Here is a 19,008-nt window from a genome sequence, read left to right as displayed (position 1 = left end):
TCTTATTTTCGCAAATTTGTTCCGAATTTCTCCAGCATAGCTAAACCGTTAACTGAGTTGCTTAAACAAGGTGGTCCATTTCCGATGAACAAAACCGCTAAAAATGTATTTCTTACATTAAGATCCGCCTTATCCAGTCCGCCCATATTAGCTATCTTTAACCCTAACTACGAAACTGAGTTGCATACTGACGCCAGTTCAAATGGTTTCGGTGCCTCTTTGATGCAAAGACAGACTGATGGCAAAATGCATCCAGTCTCTTATTATTCCCGAAAGGCGACAGCCGCCGAGTCCCGTTATCACAGTTTTGAGCTTGAAACTTTGGCCATAATATATGCCGTGCGCCGATTTCGCGTTTATTTAGAACACAGACCATTTTTGATCGTTACCGATTGTAATTCATTGGTCCAAACCTTGAGTAAAAAATCAATAAATCCCCGCATTGCGCGGTGGTCGTTGGAATTGGAAAACTTTGATTATACCATTGCTCACAGACCCGGTTCAAACATGGGCCATGTAGATGCATTAAGTCGGCAAACCGAGTTGTTAGAGAATATTGTAGAAGGTGATTTTGATCCTTGCGATTTATTAGTGAAGAGAGACCAGAATGCCCCAATTGAACCTTGTGAACCGCATATTACTTTTGAGGAAAGTTGCGTAAAACCGTGTGAGATAGACCCGTGTGAGATAAAACCGTTTGAGACAAAACCGTGTGAGATAGACCTGTGTGAGAAAAACCCGTGTGAGAAAAACCCGTGTAAGATAGACCCGTTTGAGAAAAACCCGTGTAAGATAGACCCGTTTGAGAAAAACCCGTGTAAGATAGACCCGTGTGAGATAAACCCGTGTAAAATAGAACCATGTGCTCCTTTAGGGAAGAATTATTTAGGACCGTTCGGGACAAACCCGTGTGTTCATTTAGCGAAGAGTTGTTTCAGACCGTGTGAGCTATGTTTAGAAAGAAGTCGGCTAAAACTGGTTAAGAATAAACCTTGCGTTTCTTTAAATGAAAGTTCTGTTGATCCGAGATTGAGTAACCAAATCGAAAGAAGTGACCAGCTCGATCGAAATGAGTCGGCAAACCTGGTTGGTGTAGTGGGTGCGTCTCCGCAAGATGTTGATTTATTATTGCAGTCAGAACAAATAAGAGATCCGGATATCCGTAAACTAAGAGAAAAGTTAGAAAAATCCAATGATGTTGGATTTGAGTTAATAGATGGTATAGTGTACAAAAGAAATGCTAAGGAAAGACTGTGTTTGTATGCACCGGCTCGCATGCAAGGGGAATTAATAAGAAGGTGTCACGAGAAACTAGGTCATTTAGGCGTTGAGAAATGTGTAAACAATTTGAAAGAAAAGTACTGGTTCCCATTAATGAATCCAAAGGTTGAGTCGTTTATAAAAGATTGTCTGCCGTGTATTCTACATAGTGTTCCAAGAACTATACATAATAGAACCTTGCATAGTATTCCGAAAAGTCCGATTCCATTTGATACTATCCATGTTGACCACTTAGGTCCCTTACCGAGTGTTACATCAAAAAGAAAGCACCTTTTGGTAGTGATTGACGCATTTACAAAGTTTGTCAAATTGTATCCCGTAAATTCCACTAGTACCAAAGAAGTAACCGCCGCGTTAGAAAAATATTTTGATTATTATAGCCGACCAAGAAGAGTTATATCCGACAGAGGTACGTGTTTTACGTCGTTTGAGTTTGCTGAGTTTGTAGAAAATCGAAATATTGACCACATTAAAGTAGCGACTGCTGCCCCTCAAGCCAATGGGCAGGTCGAACGTGTGAACCGTGTGTTGACCCCAATGTTGGGAAAGCTGTCAGAACCTTTAGCCCAAGCCGATTGGTATAAATTAGTTAATCGTGTCGAGTTCGCTATTAATAACTCAGTGCAGTGTAGTACCGGTAAAACTCCGTCAATGTTGTTGTTTGGTTGCGATCAGCGAGGCCCCTTAGTAGACGAATTAACCGAGTATCTTGACGAGAAATTTAGTTCAGAAAACCCCTGTAACCTTGAGGCCACTAGGCAAGAGGCAAGTGCGAAAATTCAATTATCGCAGGAGCGCAATGAAAAGCGGTACGCCTTAAGGCATAGGGCACCATTATCCTATAGAGTCAATGATTTTGTTGCCATTCGCAATGTAGATGTCACTCCCGGGTCGTGCAAAAAGTTCGCTCCTAAATACCGTGGTCCTTATAAAATAAATCGAGTTCTTCCAAATGACCGTTACGAAGTCACCGATATTGACGATTGTCAACTTACTCAATTGCCCTACAAAGGTATCTTAGAATCAGCCCGACTCAAGCCGTGGATGCATGCGTGTGATAAAACTGTGAGTTTCTGTTTGTAATATGTATCTGATAAGCAGTATTTATATGTATATTGTATGTATTGTATATATGTATATTGTATGTTTTATGTTTGTTGAATTGTATGATCGAGGTCGATCAAATGTCAGGATTGGCCGAATGTAAACATTAGGAGTATTTTAAATAAGCCCGCTCCTCGTCTCAGTGAATTTCCCCGATAACCGAATTTGGGCACACTAAAAGGGTATAATACGCTAAGGCGGGGTACGGGCACACTCTCTTGAATATAGTGAATAAGACCGCATGTTAATTAAAAAAATAAAATCCGGAAATATAAAATCAATCCCAAGGGATTAATTACTTTAAAAAGTAGAGAGTTTACAATTGATATTTAGATAATATATGAAATATGAAATCTAAGTTAGTCTATTCGTGTATATCTTCCATCAGTGTGGCTTAATCCTTTCATTAACCACTTCGAAGCGATTTCATGTTGCCTTGATTTGTCATCATTAGTGTTCACGCCACTGAGTGAACAGCAGGGAGGGAGTGGTAGAAATGTTTTTCCAAAAGCGAATACGGTTACGCCGACCACCAGCACTTTTAACTCCAGTTTTACTTTAGCCCGAAACATATCGTGTGTTAATACTTGCCTGTAAATAAATCATTGTGTTTAAAACTAGGTTAAAATTAAATTCCGGCGCGTTTTAATTACTTGTTGTTGATTATTTATCACAGTATCATCGGTGGACTTAACCTGTTTAGATACCTCTTGATCAGTATTGCTTGTCGAATGTAATGATATATATATGGAATCGGATTATTATGACTTATTCCATATTTCAGGCAATTTAACCTCATTGAAACCGTCTTCGACTTGTTTTGGAAATCTTTTGCTTGTCCTCGTTGATGATCTGCTGACTCTTAGCTTGCGCTGAACTAGTGGTGCACTCAAGCGATTCTCAATTGTGGTCTCTCGCTAAGTTGCATGGTAGCAGCCGGATTCAAGATCTTCGATTAGGTAATTTTAAGCGAGAATTGTGTTGAAGTCCGCTTGGCATAGCGACTGAGCTTACGATCTCCACTGGGAGAGTGCGTCTACTTTTTGCCGGGGTATCATAATTAACTGCAGCAGATGATTGTTAATATTATCAAGAAGAACTTGTAAACCCAACGAACAAATCGCAAATGATCCTAAAGAGTACCCTTTATCAGCAAGTGTACAGGAATATTCTTCTGCCCATACGTGCGATGGAAACTCATCTTTAGTAATCAGAATTTCTGTATATGATCAAAATCCGTAGTGGTTACCCATTTCACTTTCTTCATCAGATTTAAAGATATCAAAGAGCTAAAAATAGGCCGGAACACAAGTCATTTAGATGCATATAATTTGAATTCAGTTTTCCATTTATCCACTCCAGATGCTCAATTCGGGGTATATAACGGCCATCGAATGGATTGCTGGTCGCAGTAACATTTCTTTTCGACATAAACTGAAAGGATTATTAGGATTAGTAAACCATAACACTATTAGAAGAACTGAAAGTAAAGCAATTCTAGTAATAAAGAAAAGATAAGTTCACAAAGCACGGCACGCATACACATATACACTGTGGAGCACAACTATAAGCGCACCCCCCTTTTTTAGTGTAGCGTTTAAAATAGACGGAATAGCGGAAAAGTGTAAATGAGGAATTAAAGATACATAATTGAAAATAGATTTATTTGAGATCAAAACAAAAACAGCAATAATAACGGTACTTTTGTTTTCTTCAAAAATGCTGTTTTTGGACTGGTGCATAACTATAAGCGCACTTAGAAAAAGTTAGAATTAAGTCTTATACTTATTACTAACTAATTAGATCTACTTTTTTTTTTTTGGTTTAATAATGAGTATACCCTCCATTATTTTGGATTAGCTCGAACAAGCGATTGGGCATACTAGAAATTAAGTTTTCAAGGGTGTTTGTTGGAATTAGTTCCCAAGCCCTTATAACGGCGGCCTTCAGCTCTCGTATTGTGTCGTATTGCTTGTTTTTGTCGTAGATATACCGCACTAGGATACCCCATAGGTTCTCCATTGGATTTAGGTGGGGGGAGCACGATGGCCATGTTAAAACTTCAATTTTCCTTGTCGCCAACCACTGCAATGTTTCCCGGCTTCGATGCACAGCGGCATTATCCTGCTGGAATACACACTTCCTTGCTCCTCTTCTGTAAATTACCGGCACCAAGTTCATTTGCAACACTTCAACATACTCCGTAGAGTTCATTCGGGTGGTGGGAAATGCTAATTCCAAGCAGCCATTAATAGAAAATGCACCCCAGACCATAAGAGAACCGCCTCCGAAGTCTCTCTTTGAGAAATATCGTGGATCCTTTCGCAAATCCCTCCAATATCCATTCAAGCCATTGGGACCATCCAAATTAAACTTTTTTTCATCAGAAAAAATAGTCTGTAAAAATAAAATAATTAAAATTCCAAAACCGACGTACCAAAAATATATTCTTTGTTTTTGGTACATTTTTCCAATCCCTTGCCATATTTATCCTGGCAAATTCCAGGCATCCAGCAATATGTCGGTCTAGCAACCGAGGTGCTGGTTGAAGCTTTTGTCTTTTTATCACATTTGACTTCTTCAAGACCCTGTGAATTGTCCAGCGGGACACACTTTGCCCACACTCTTTGGCGATTTCACGTGCCGTCTTCATCGAGTTGCAGGCAGAACTTATGATCCGTCGCTGTGATCGATCCGAAATTTTTGATTTTGGGCCTCCTGTTTTATTTTTTCCATAATTTGCTGTATCCTTCAAAAAATTACTCACAGCACAATCGAAACGACCTATCCGTCGAGCAATCTCCCTTTTGGATAGTCCTGCCTGATTATCTCTCAAGGAAGGCATTCGAACAACTAACCAACTAACAACTGCAACTGCAGCCGGTACTGCGAATATCGAATGCTATCTATATCTTAGAAGCAGGGCCGTATAACCAACATTTTGCTATTAGCCACAAAATAAAAAAACGAAATGAAAAAAGCAAAAAAAAAAAAATAATCTACAAACACACATACACTGAGAGATAAGAGTGGTGTCTAATGATTTGTTGGAGTATATAAACCGAGTTTGGGGAATGATTCTAGGTCTTAATGTCTGCAAATGAATCCTGAATGAATGTAAAACTGGTATATAGCAAATTCTTCTATTTGATTGAACAGTTTATTAGTCTTTCTATGATTCCTCCATGATTCTTATTACTTTGGCATTATTACACTTGGCTTAATATCGATTTAGTCAATTATCCTTTGGAATATCTTATAGTTCTAAAGGAATATATTTGCTACTGTCCTTGATACATGTATGTAGTTGGGTAACATTCTATTTTGATATCGTTTATTTAGTCTTTTTGTTTAGTGTATAGAGTAGACATATCTATATCTCAGTCTCGTCCAAGCAAACGCAAAGAAACGTAACGTAACGTATAATCTTTGAGGTAACAACGCGGTGGCTAAGTCTGAGGTCGAAGCGAGGCGCGGTGGTGGTGGTGCACAAAATCAAGAGTGTGTTCTAGCCATGGCAAGGCAACTAGGCAACAGGCAGGCAGCTGCTGCTGCTGCTGCTGATGAAATGCATTGTAAGCCACAGCCAACAACAGCAACAACAACAACAGAAACGGACAAACTATGCACGCCTTGCCGCGTACGTGGCGTTGTTGTTGCCTGTTTATTTCGGGACGGCCCAATAGTCCAGTCCAGCTGAGGTCCATTCGAGCCCGTTCAATGCGATGCGAAGCGATGCTCGCAGGCCACTCAAACTGAACCTCAACTCGTCCGAGCCGTTGTAGTCGTCGTCGTCGTCGTCTTTGTCGTTGGCTAAAAGAAAATCTACATTTGTCCAAAATACCACGACGTCAACTGCGATGCAGTGTGTTGTGTGTTGCATAAAAGCAACGCTCGAAATTGCTAACTGAGCGATCCAGTTTAAATTGCAATTGCTCGTTAATGGGCACTAAAACGTGGCAGTGTGTCTATGTGTGTTTTTTTTTTTTTTTTTTTTTAATTTCATTTAAAACATTGCTAACATAATTACAAATAACATAACAAGGGAACAAACATACGAAGTCGGGCATAATGAAAAAAGGATTACGGTTACTGCGGGACGACTTGTCGGTATTGCTTCGCAGACCGTGTGCTTCTTTAACTCGCCGACCTTTCCCTCTCCAACTGCCTTAGTTTCTTCATCACGTGTGCGGCGAAGGCGGCGGCCGCCTGCCACACGTTAGAGTTTGCGACCATCATCCCGGCGAGGTTACACTGCGTCACCGGCTCGCCCATGACCCTCTCCAACCGGTGTCTTTCCTCGTCAAATCTTGGGCAGTGTTGCAGCACATAACTCGCATCTTCTATGATGCCAGCGCCGCACCATGTGCACTCGTCGGAGACATCGTGGTGGAACCTCTTCAGGTAACTCCTGAAGCACCCGTGGCCGCTCATGAGCTGAGTAAGGTAGTAGTCAACCTCACCATGCTTCCTCGACACCCATTGTGTGATGTCCGGGATTAGTGCATGGGTCCACCGTCCCTTGGGCGAGGAGTCCCACCTCTCTTGCCATCTACGCATGGAGTGCTGCCATGCCATGAGTCGTGCCTGTCCTCTTGGTTGGGTTATGTTGCTGCCACTTGATTGCCTTGATGCTACAAACGTGGCCGACGCAATTGCCGCACATTCATCGATGGGCATCATTCCAGCGATCACCAGAGCTGCGTCATCGGATATGGTGCGGAAAGCGCTACACACCCTAATAGCACTTAGACGATGAGTCGACTCGAGGCTCCTCCTGTAGCTCCTAACCTCCACACCTTTAATCCACGAAGGAACTGCGTACAGGGCAGTGGATTTTACTACGCTCGATAGTAGCAGGCGCCGTCCTTGCTTCGGGCCACGCAGCTGCCTTGTTACTGCAGTATTCTAAGTGCTCCTTGAAGGACAGTCTAGTGTCAAGCATGACACCTAGGTATTTAATGGCACGCTTGGATACCACGAGGGAGTCACCTACTCTGATTTTTGCGGTTTCGACGCGCTTCCGGCTGCTAATGAGCACCGCCTCGGTCGTTTGCGCTGCCAATTTAAGCCCTGCGGCCGATAGCCAGTGGCCAACTTTGGCTATCGCCACGCTACAACGCTCTTCGGCGACGTGAAGGTCCTTGGCCGAAACCACCAGAGCGACGTCGTCAGCAAACCCGACAATGTGTGTGTGCTGCTCGAACTCAAGGCGCAGGACTCCGTCGTACATGGTGTTCCATAACAAGGGGCCCAGGACGGATCCTTGTGGAACACCAGCCGATACCCCTATTTCTTCCAGGCCATCATCCGTTAAGTATCGGATTCTCCTGTCGCGAAAGTAGCTCCGCACGCAGTTCATCAAGTAGCTTGGGATATTGAATGTTGCCAGCGCGTCCAGTATGCGATCCCACCTTGCTGAGTTAAACGCGTCCTTCACGTGGTGCTCGGATAAGCCCCCGCCTGCTAATATCGCCGACTCCAGTCTCGAGCAAAGCATCGACTCCAGCAACTTGCCAGCTGTATCCAACAGGCAAATGGGCCTATACGAGGATGCCTCGTCTGGTGGTTTTCCGGGCTTGGGCAACAACACAAGGTTTTGTAACTTCCACCTGGTGGGAAAGACTCCTTCTCTTATGCATTTTGAGTACAACTCCGTGAATACATGAGGGTGTATCGTTACTGCCAGTTTAAGTGCGATGTTGGGGATAGAGTCGGGACCCGGGGCTTTATTTGGCTTTTGACGCCTCACCGTCTCGATGACCTCAGCAAGCGAGCATTCTTCCACTTGAAGGTGTGTCCCCAAGGGAGACACATGCGATAACTCCGTGGCGTCGGGAAATAGGCTGCTGACGATGGAGCGTACAGTGGTTGTCTCTGATGGGGATGACTGCCTGTTTCCGTGTACTCGTTTGACCACTGTCTGGTAGGCTTTGCCCCAAAGGTCTTGTTCTGCCGAATCACATAGCTCGAGGAAACATTCTCGCTTGCTATCCCTGTGTTTCGGGCTAAAGTAAAACTGGAGTTAAAAGTGCGGGTGGTCGGCGTAACCGTATTCGCTTTTGGAAAAACATTTCTACCACTCCCTCCCTGCTGTTCACTCAGTGGCGTGAACACTAATGATGACAAATCAAGGCAACATGAAATCGCTTCGAAGTGGTTAATAAAAGGATTAAGCCACTGATGGAAGATATACACGAATATACCAAGCTAGATTTCATATTTCATATATTATCTAAATATCAATGTAAAAATCCTCTTTGAACCGAGTTGAGATCTTAACTATGTTTTATGCACAAGAGTCTATGGATTCCAAAATTTTTTTAGTTTTTCCAAAATTAACAGTTGTGTAGAGCAATGCTTATAACAAACACCATTTTAGAATAAACTAACATTTAAGTGTGATTACATCAGCTACTTATTTTTGCACGTCCGCACTCTGTAACGTTAAGCTATACACTGATTTGTCCCTAATAAATGCCTGTATAAATGAGCGTAGTTGTCGGTATCTACCTTATTACTAAGTCTTATATTTGTCAGGGTATTTTTTATCTGCAGCATTTCGAAAGTGAACCGTTTGGTGTAATGTTTTTCTTCATTTACCATGTTTGCTGCAGTAAAATGGAAGGTGAATGTCCACCGCAAGTTGGCCGCACAGTGCCATAAGTGCCGCTTTTTGTATATTGAAGTGTACCTATGTAATTTTCTTCAGTTTTCTGCATTATTCCCGTTGCATGGTATTTTATAAACTACATTGCTCTTGTCCATTGTATTAATCTTGCTTTTTGTCCTGTTGAATATACCTCCGTAACGTGTTGTTGGGTTTTGTGTGTTATACAGTGTTGTAGCGATCCACCACTACCACTCCACACAGCACCACCAGTACCACCACCATCACAGATGCATCTACATAAATCCAAAACCATTACCACTAACAACCATCTAAATCTCCAAAAGCCACATCCACATCCACATCCATAGTGAGATGTAGAAAATTGTATCAAAGGCCGCTCGTTTCAGCTAAAGCTGGAGAGTCCAAGTCGAGTTTCTTGCCTAAGTCTTTTGTTTTTAGCATTCAGCGTGACTCGTTTTTTGCTATTTTCATTACCCCGTAAATGCGCTGTAAGAAAAGGGTATTTCAACTCCTGATTAGTCGATGCATTGTCATTCTTTTGTCGGTTTAGAGTAGATTAAAGGATCACATATAGAGTAAGTATTCAATTTTTATATCACTTCTTAAATAGGTTTTGATTAGCTTATAAGGAAGAACTTTTTGGTTCACGCAGAAAGCAAGCTAGAAACAAAAATATAAAGCTGATTAACAAAATATAAACTTTTTTATTTTCAAATATTTCTTATGGCTACCTTTGAAAGTGGCAACAGTTAGCAGCCCATTAAGGAGTTGTTAACTAATTTTATCCAAAATAGATACCATTACAATAAATGTAGTTTGAAGTAAATTGACAGTTAGGATAAGCTTTAATTTGGTACTCCCATTTAATTTGGTACTTTTTGGCTCTTCATAACGGTCGGACCTTATATTTATGCTACAGTAAAAGTTAAAACACTTGTAAAAACGATATTTTTCCAGAAACAAACATGATGAAATCCAATTAATGATACGGTCACAGAAGAGGCTGAATACCTTTAAGTACTAGATCGAGGGTAACTGATAGTCGATCATATTCAAATGTCACTTATATTTTTGGTGCGGCTTTTTGTGCACGAGACCGACCACTAAGGCAGCGCAGTGGCAGCGACGCTACCACACCCTTGACTGGATTGCAAAAAAACGAAGAATTGGAAGAAAAAAAAATTACGATCGCTGTCCGGTCCGGTCCATTCGCCGCTGCTGCTGCTGCTGTTGAGCTGCGCTGGCCAAGTTACTGTTGCTTTTGCCGTTGCGGCTGTAGCTCTGGCATTTTGTTGTTGGCGTCAATTTGCTTTTAGCCATTTCGCGCCAAAGCAGCAACAGCCACCGCCTTGTCCCACCTTATCCCGCCCGCTTGCCAATGGACAGCATTTGCTCCTTTTGTAATTGTGTAGTTGCTGCAGTCGTCGTCGCAGCCTTTGCTATTTTGATCGGCTGCGCCAGAAACTGCACTGAACCGAGGTGAGGTGGTGAGCCTTTGGTTCAATATCGGTCCGGTTTCGCATTTGGACTGGGCTGACTCTCTTGTGGGCTCGTGGTGGGCTCTTGGTGGGGTGATTCAAGTTTTCGCCTCGGATGGTCTGCTCTGTGTGGCCGTCCAGCAGTTGGCAGCTGCGGCGGGGCGTTAATGTGCTTTGGCTATTTTATTTATTCATGCCAAAGCGTCTAAGCTAGTAAATTGTATTGCCGTTCGGACTTGGGGACCTCAAAAAACTCGGGCTTGGCTACGGACATTGCGGACCTCCGGACGGCTCAAAGAGAAAAAAATGCATTGCAGGCCAGCAGCTTTTGCTTTTCTTTGGACCACAACAACGACTACGACGACGACGACATCAGATTGTCATTCTTGCTTGTTTTTTTTTTTCATTTGCTTCTTTTTTTTTTTTTTAATTGAAAGTCGAGTGGCATAGCTGGATTGTACATATACACTAGACCTGTGGGGCATTTCAACTTTATTAGAAGGTTAAATTTATGTGGGAAGAAGTCAATAATTATCGATTGTGAGTAGTTTGCCCAAACAAACGAGTTATCATATTTCAATATTTACTATAGAGTATAAACTATATACTAAAGACTCTGTTATCTTGAATGATCGTAAGTGAAAAAAGTTGTAAGGATTCTAAAAATCTTGAATGGTCTTTAGATAGCCAAATAAAGTAAATTTTGTTTAATAGCTCAACAAATGAAATCAACAATCACAAGATCAAAAGTTTATTGAATCAAATCCAATATAATCAAAGCTCAGAAAGGTTTCTAACTCTGCACTAATTATTCACTTGGATTACATTAATTCTCTTAATTACTAATTGAAGTATAAAGATACTTTAATTTAAGTTTTGACTACTTTGAATGTAATCAAGAACGATCAATATAGATATTAAATTGGATTTACAAAGCTTTAAATTAAAAGTAATGTAAATGTGATGAGACTAAATGGATTTGACAATTTTAAGCCTTGCAGAAACTCTTCGAAAGCATTCCAAACTCATGAACTAAATTTATGATCACCATTCAATGAGCAAAGGATTACTTTTAAACTAATTCCAACCTCTTGTTTGTTTCTGATTGAACTGAACGTTAGAAAAACAAGAATACTTACATACGAATGATTAAGTAGATCTTTTGAATACAGTCATGAACATGTCTAAAATCTAGTTATATAGGTAAAAGGATACAGTTCATAACAAAATTTGGTTAAAAGAGATTAAGGTTAAGAGAGTTTAGGTCAAAAGGCAATTAGTCACCATAAGCCAGAAAGAACTCTAAAAAACTTATTGGAAAGTTTCGTTCTTACAAGAAGACTCGAAATGAACATTTCAAATATAAATATATATACGATTTTTGAAATTTCTATATTGATAAAACCTTGCCAAGTTAGATTGGTTGTGTAGATTAGAGTATTTCTGTTTTGTAGTAAGTTTAATTTAAAATGTTGTTGCTCTGTTTGCATTGATATTAATTTGTTGCTCTAATATTTTTCTTTTTTTCTTCTTAAAATTGGTTGACTTTCGGCTGACTTTGCCGAGGACTCCAGCTGCTGGCTTTGGATTCACTTTTTAATGACTGCGTGGAGCTGGATGTGGACTGGATCTGGACTTGGACCTGGTGTCCAGCTCCAGTTTCAGGTCTCCTTTTTCTTCTCACTCACTCTTCTTTTCTCTCTCTCTCTCTCTCTCTCTCTGTGTTGGAGTTGCCGTTACACAATTGTGGATATGAATGAGTAATCCGTGGGCTTTGGCCTGATATATGTCCGTTTGATATACATATTCATGACAGAGGGGTTCAATGAGGGGCGGCCAATTGGACAGAGAATGGGTGCACACGTGTCGTATACGTAACGCAAAATTTGTCTGACGATTCTTATCGACCACGTGCTGTTGGCATAGTATGTTTGTTTGTATTTGAGTCGGTTGTTTTTTTTGTGGCTTGTGGTTATGTAACTGCCAAATGAGAGAGCTCCGTCGAGTCATTAAGCCAACTTAATATCGTGCAAATTTTTAACAGCTTCATGCTGTGAGTGTGTGTGTGTGTGTAAGTGCCAAGTACCAGGGCAATCACCCACGCGGCCATGTCCATCTGGTGATTCATGGTGTCACGGTGTCAGCTGCTGCTGATGATGATCGAACAACCCACTTTTTCAATTTCCCCTCCCCCCAGCCCCACACCTTTGGCTACCGACCACCAGAATTCGGTAGTCGTTAAAGTCACCGTCTGTGCAGACAATCTCATCCAATTCTCCATCGTGCTGTCGCATCGTAACAAAACCTCCATCCAAACAGATCTTGCACGCCTATAAAAAGCGGTCACAAAAACAGATCAACAGCGTTTTAAACTGCCGTCGGCATTTTTTATGGCGTTTTGGTTATACTTTTAGTTGCTGTTATTGCTTTTAGTAAGTGGCAACAAGTGTGCGTACCTGTGTGTGTGTTTGTGTGTGTGCTTTTTTTGTGACTTTGCCTATGACAATTGAATAGCCTACGGCTAGAATAAACATATAGGTGGGTGAGGCATTCATTCATTCGATGGAAAGTGACATAACTTTCGTGTTAATTAGTCGAGTGCCTCCACTGAGATCGGTTTGTAGAGGTCCAACCAATGTCGATATGTAGCCGATCATTTGGTAGATCAAAGATTGACAGCTTTTATAGCATTCAGTAGCTTAATTTCAATGAAAACTCACCAAATTATGTTATAAGTTTTGTAATTTTATGGCCATTCATGGATCTAACTGGCTGGCATTTCAAGATTTTGTGATAATCTGTTCTTCAATGAAGTTAGTTAAAACTGAAAACCTCATGGAATTCAGGCCACAATCATCTGGATGAATTATATGTGACGAATATACAGTTATAGCCAAAGGCTTTAAAATCTATGATCTGATCTATGTTTTCTTATGACTTGATGATTGGCAATGAAATTTAAAGTAACCCATGGAGAAGCAAAATATAAGTTTTTACCACGAATAGCTATAGATTAGCGTTAATTAGACCTGTTAAGTCTTGTAGATAAAATTGAGATAGCAGATTAGAATGATAAAAGAAGGATAGTAAGGGTCAAAAAGAAAGAGTTCGCAAACTAAAGGTGAGGTAATTAAGATAACTTCAAGGGGTTATTTAATAAAATGATCTCTCTAGAATATTTCTCTCATAAACTAAATGTATATATTAAATTAGGTAAGTAAATAAATTAATGAGATATTCCATAAGTATGGCATAGTTAGAGTAAATGAAGTACCTACTATTTAAAAACTAAAGAATGGAAAAGGTTCTTTAAGTACCAATTATGAGAAGGACGATTAGACCAATGTTATTAAAATACACTGACTATTCTAGTGGACTTCTTTTAGATAAGACTAGTAAGATCTGTTAGTACAATAGGCATCCGTTTATCTCTTTAGGTCTTAGAATAAGTCGATGTTCTACTTATCATGACTGGCATGAACTTTTAAGGATCTTTTGCTGTGATTATCTGCTCAGAGTCTTCTCTTGCTTTACTTAAAACAAATATAGATTAAATAAGTATATATATTCTTTTCTTTTTCCTAACCATATAATAGTAACCAGACTAATACTTAATTAGATGGTGATTTTAAAAGAAATAGTTGGACAGTTACAGTGTCCAAGAACAAAAGTAAGAGAAACTACTTAAAGATATACGAAAGGATAAAAAAAGACCCTTAACATTGATAAGAGTTTATGGAGTTCTCCATAGCACACAAACCGAAATAATTTCGCTTACTTTGAATCGATCTTTGATATTTCATTTCAAACAAAACAAAAACTAGTTTAAGCCAAACAAAATTGACATAAATTCTATTAAGATTGTGATAAAATGTATGAAAAATATTTATTAAATGCATTATTTTCAATTCCACTGCATGTTTACATGTTTCTCTCTCGCGGTTGGTTGCATACCTCATTCAAGATTTAAGATATTAGACAACAACATTGCATAAATTGTTACAACTTTGCAATAAAACGATACAACACGCGCTTTTCGCATTGAAATAATAAATATATATATGAAGCAATTTAGTAATTAGTAAGAATTTGCCAGTTGAAAATTATTATGGGCAAGTGAATAAAAGTCAAGCGAAACAAGCGATAAGAAGTCAGGAAGGCGGCAAAAATATGTTTCTATATATAACAGCGATGTTTCCCTATAATAACAACAACAACAACTAACAAGTAAAACCAGTATAGCCTATATAGAGTACCATACAAAAAAAAAAAAAAAGTAAAAATCGTCTGTACAAAACGAAAAGTGACAATTTAATTGCGTCAAACGCAGTATTCGATTGGCGGCGATAAACAGCGCTGAGAGACGATATGTGGACAGTTAGATATATGGAAGCAGTCCAGCGACACTTTGCCCCACTTCAACTTCAACTTCAATTGGACGACTTGGCGCACGGAGCACATGAGGCACACGGCACACGGTTTAATTGAGAAGAGATCATAAAAAATGCTTATGGCTTGTTTATAAGCACTAGATCGAACCGATCGAATCGATGGGTTATTGAGTATGAATTGGATTGAGTTTTTGTTTTTTATTTTGCAGATGATTGCCATTTTTTCTTTTTTTTTGCCTACCGAAAATGTATCAATAAACGTAGCCAAATATTTTAGTATTTCAAACAAGTTTTTCTTTTTATTGATTTTGCTGATTAACAGAGCGAAAAATTATAAATTCTTGAGTTGGTTATCATCTAGTTAAGGGGGGGGACCTAAAAGTGTTTTCCTCTGCTTATCAGTGGGCAATCCAGGGATCTTACGATAGAGATGGGTTTGAGAAAGGCCATTAGAGTCCTAGTCAACTAATACTTGTGTAAGATTTAGTTATTAGGATCCTGCATCTAAATATTATGATAGTCAAAGTATTTAAGGAGGCTGGCTAAGGTTGAGTAAGATTATTTATTTCTCTTAAAACACGTCCAAAACCCTGAGCTTTCCGAAGGAAAGAAGACGTTCAACTTGTCTTTCTATTTGTCATCGATTGAATATTTTGACTGCATTTAGTCTTAAGACTTTATTTCATAATGTAGAGTAATTGAACTTCAATAAATATTTGCAATTGCTTCAATATATTGTTCCAAAATATTGTTTTCATGTTTTCTTTTAAGCTGTTTGTTTTGATGAACTTTTCGATTGATATCAAACTTATAAAGAGCAAGATAACTCAATGTTAACACAATCTTTTATCTTTTTAATCATTTGATTATATTTTAATCTTCAAGAAAGAGGCGAATTTTTGGTATATTAAAGACCAACAATAGCCTAAAGAATGATGACAACATTTAATGTAAATATTTATAGCCGATGCTTCTTTTATATGCAGAAAGGAAGTAATTCCACATACATAGGTCATTTTTGATAACGAGATGATAGTAATATTCACATGAAGATACCAAGGTCATGAAAAGGGATAATACAATATAAAGTTGCTCAAGTTACATCAATTTAAGGTCCTTCTCTCCCTTTGTAAATGAATTAGAGAAGAGTTTTGAATTTGCAAAAATGAACAATATGTATGTATCTAATGAAAATCAGCCTCAAAATAAAGTAAAACCAGAGGGCCGGGGCTAACTTCGACCGCGTCAAAGTTTGTATACCCTTGCAACTTTTTTGGTAACTCTACCATTACCTATTAGCCATCAATGTGGAAGAACGTTTTATCTAAAAAGGCTTAAGCTTGAGAAAGAAAGGCCTACAATCATAGGAAATAACGAAGATATTGATCAAAGTCACTGTTTTCCACCGATCGTTCCTATGGGAGCTATATGATATAGTCACCCGATCTTTATCAAATTCGGCACAGTCATTAACATATATATTAAATTAAGAAATGTTTAATTTAAAAGCAATCGCGTTAAATGTAACGAAGTTATTTACAAAAGTCACTGTTTTCGATCAATCGTTCCTATGGGAGCTATATGATATAGTCACCTGATCTTGATCAAATTTGGCATAGTCGCTTATAGGCGTAGTAAACTCTCTAATATTAAGTTTCACGACAATAGCTCAGAAAATAACGAAGTTATTGAGAAAGTCACTGTTCGTGACTTGGCCGTTTGTATGGGAGCTATATGATATAGTCACCCGATCTTGATCAAATTTGGCACAGTCGTTTATAAGCGTAATAAACTCTCTAATATTAAGTTTCACGACAATAACATAGAAAACAACGAAGTTATTGAGAAAAGTCACTGTTCGTGACTTTGGGGTTTGTATGGGAGCTATATGATATAGTGGTCCGATCCGGCTGAATCCGAGATATACAACGCCTGCAGTATATACAAGCCTACGTGCAAAAAAAAGCTCTGTAGCTCTTACGGTCTAGGAGGAGTTTGCGTTGATCCAGACGGACGGACGGACGGACGGACGGACGGACATGGCTAGTTGAACTCGTCTCGTCGTGCTGATCAAGAATATATATGTAGGAAATGAAGTGTCAGGCAGGCATAATCATGGCAATCGTTTGGTACCGAGTGAGCGAGACAGAACGACACGCAGCGGCCGTACCTATCTGGTCGACTCACTCATGATAATAAAGCAGAAGCGTCGATCGAAAAGCACTCGCAATCGTACTCTCGCCTCGATCACATCGCACACCCAAATTTGTCGCTAAGGCCATTATAATAATTAATAAATATATGTATTCTTAACACAAAGAAACATTGTTAATAAATAATAAAGTTTAAATAAGGAAATCACATCCTTAAATAATATTGAATTAAATAACCAGGAATATTCCAATTCTACAAACTGGGGGCTCAACCGAGATTTCTGGCCCAAGACAATTCGTGAAAATCGTGTGTGTGTGTGTGTGTGAAGTTCGCAAATGAACAGAAAATTGTTAAAATTGCATGCATTAACGTGTAATATATATACAAAGTCAAGGTTGTTGGCGAACGAATTTCAAAAGACGCAACCACTACAAGTTCAAAAACTAGTGGAAGTTGGCGTGACTGTACGAGAGGCGACGAGTGGACGGTGAGCGGTCGGACGACGCAAGAAGAGCGTCACCCAGAATTTTGGCGCCGTTTCGGCAAAAGTCGGCGGCTGAAGTTGAGAGCAGCTCGAGAAGGGTGGTGACTCGAGAGGAAAAGAGAAAGCAGACAGCGGACACGAAATTGATGAAAATTAGTGTTCACTGTGGAAGCAGACAGACGGAGAGAGCAGACAGCGGACACGAAGTTGATGATAACCAGTGGTCACTGTGGAAGCAGACAGACGGAGAGAGCAGACAGCGGACACGAAGTTGATGATAATTAGTGGTCACTGTGGAAGCAGACAGACGGAGAGAGCAGACAGAGAGCACGAAGTTGGTGATAACTAGTGTTCACTGTGGAAACGGAAAACCAAAGGAGAAGAGAAAGCGGACAACAGAAACCGTTACAAAAGCAGACGACGCCGACAAGACCAAACGAGAAGGCAGCAGACACGAAGTTGAGACAATTGGTGTGGAAGCAGACAAAGAGAGATCACGAGAACGAGTGGAAAACAGCCGAGTGAGTAGCGACAACAGAGTGAGTGGCAACAGAGAACGAACCGAACAGTTGCTACAGAGATATTGAGTGGCTCCATAGAGCAGGACGACTATAGTTGGGTGAGCTGTTTAATTATTGTCTTGAGTGTGAGTTACTTTGCTTGCACAGCGAAACCAGACCGGTGGCAAAAATATCGACGAAATTGATGCGAGCTGCAGAGAGCACATTTCTAAGAATCGTCTGAATTAAACCATAACCTAACACAATTTGACCTACATTAACATAGTGTGTAAATCTTGTTAAGTCGTAACAAATTTGATTGATTAATACTACCTATATATTACTATACCAATCTTGTTAAGCAATATAACTGTAATTGAGTGAAATGGATCGAGGTGAGATTCTAACGTTGCGTATTGAGGAGTTACGCACTAAATTGAGAGAGTTAGGGCTAGAGACTACAGGCCTTAAAGCAGAGCTGCAAACACGTCTACTCGCTCACTATGATCTAATAGAAATTGAGAATGACGGGCAGGAGGCAGATTTCGCCTCGGCTAGAACAATTCGAGAAGTCCCGAACACAGATGGGCAAAGGTCATGGTTCACACTAAAAGATGTGGAGGGAAGCGTTTCAGAGTTTTGCGGTTTAGGTTCGATTGATGTTGTACAATGGATTAGGGAGCTAGAAGAATGCGCTTTAACCGTACAGTGGAGTCAGTTACAGCTTTTTGTGTATGCAAAACAATTGTTAAAGGGAGCTGCATTATCGTTTATACGTAGTAAGAGAGATATTTGTAGTTGGGAGTCCCTGAAAGTAGCTTTGAAAAACGAATTTAGAGTAAAGGTTTCATCAGCAGAAGTTCATAGAAGGTGAGAACTTGTATGAGTTTTTGTATTCGTTAATGGAAATCGCAAAGCCAATCGATTTGGATGACGAAAGTTTAATCGAGTATTTCGTAGAAGGTATACCAGACATGAGAGC

At 39.8% G+C, this 19,008-nt stretch overlaps 1 long non-coding RNA gene across 1 annotated transcript in view; it reads right to left on the bottom strand.

Moving 5' to 3' along the window:
• Window positions 1-2,753: 2,753 nt before the first annotated feature.
• Window positions 2,754-19,008, bottom strand: part of LOC137574981 (uncharacterized) — a 56,661-nt gene continuing 40,406 nt past the window's right edge. The window contains exons 3-4 of the long non-coding RNA XR_011032098.1: window positions 3,039-3,819; window positions 2,754-2,976 (exon numbers count right to left, since the gene is read on the bottom strand). This is a non-coding gene — a long non-coding RNA (uncharacterized lncRNA). The remainder of the gene's footprint in view (window positions 2,977-3,038; window positions 3,820-19,008) is intronic.

This window comes from Drosophila tropicalis, unplaced genomic scaffold (assembly GCF_018151085.1).
Source record: "Drosophila tropicalis isolate 14030-0801.00 unplaced genomic scaffold, ASM1815108v1 contig_527, whole genome shotgun sequence".
Taxonomy (NCBI): domain Eukaryota; kingdom Metazoa; phylum Arthropoda; class Insecta; order Diptera; family Drosophilidae; genus Drosophila; species Drosophila tropicalis.
This window is presented reverse-complemented; position numbering and strand designations above follow the sequence as displayed.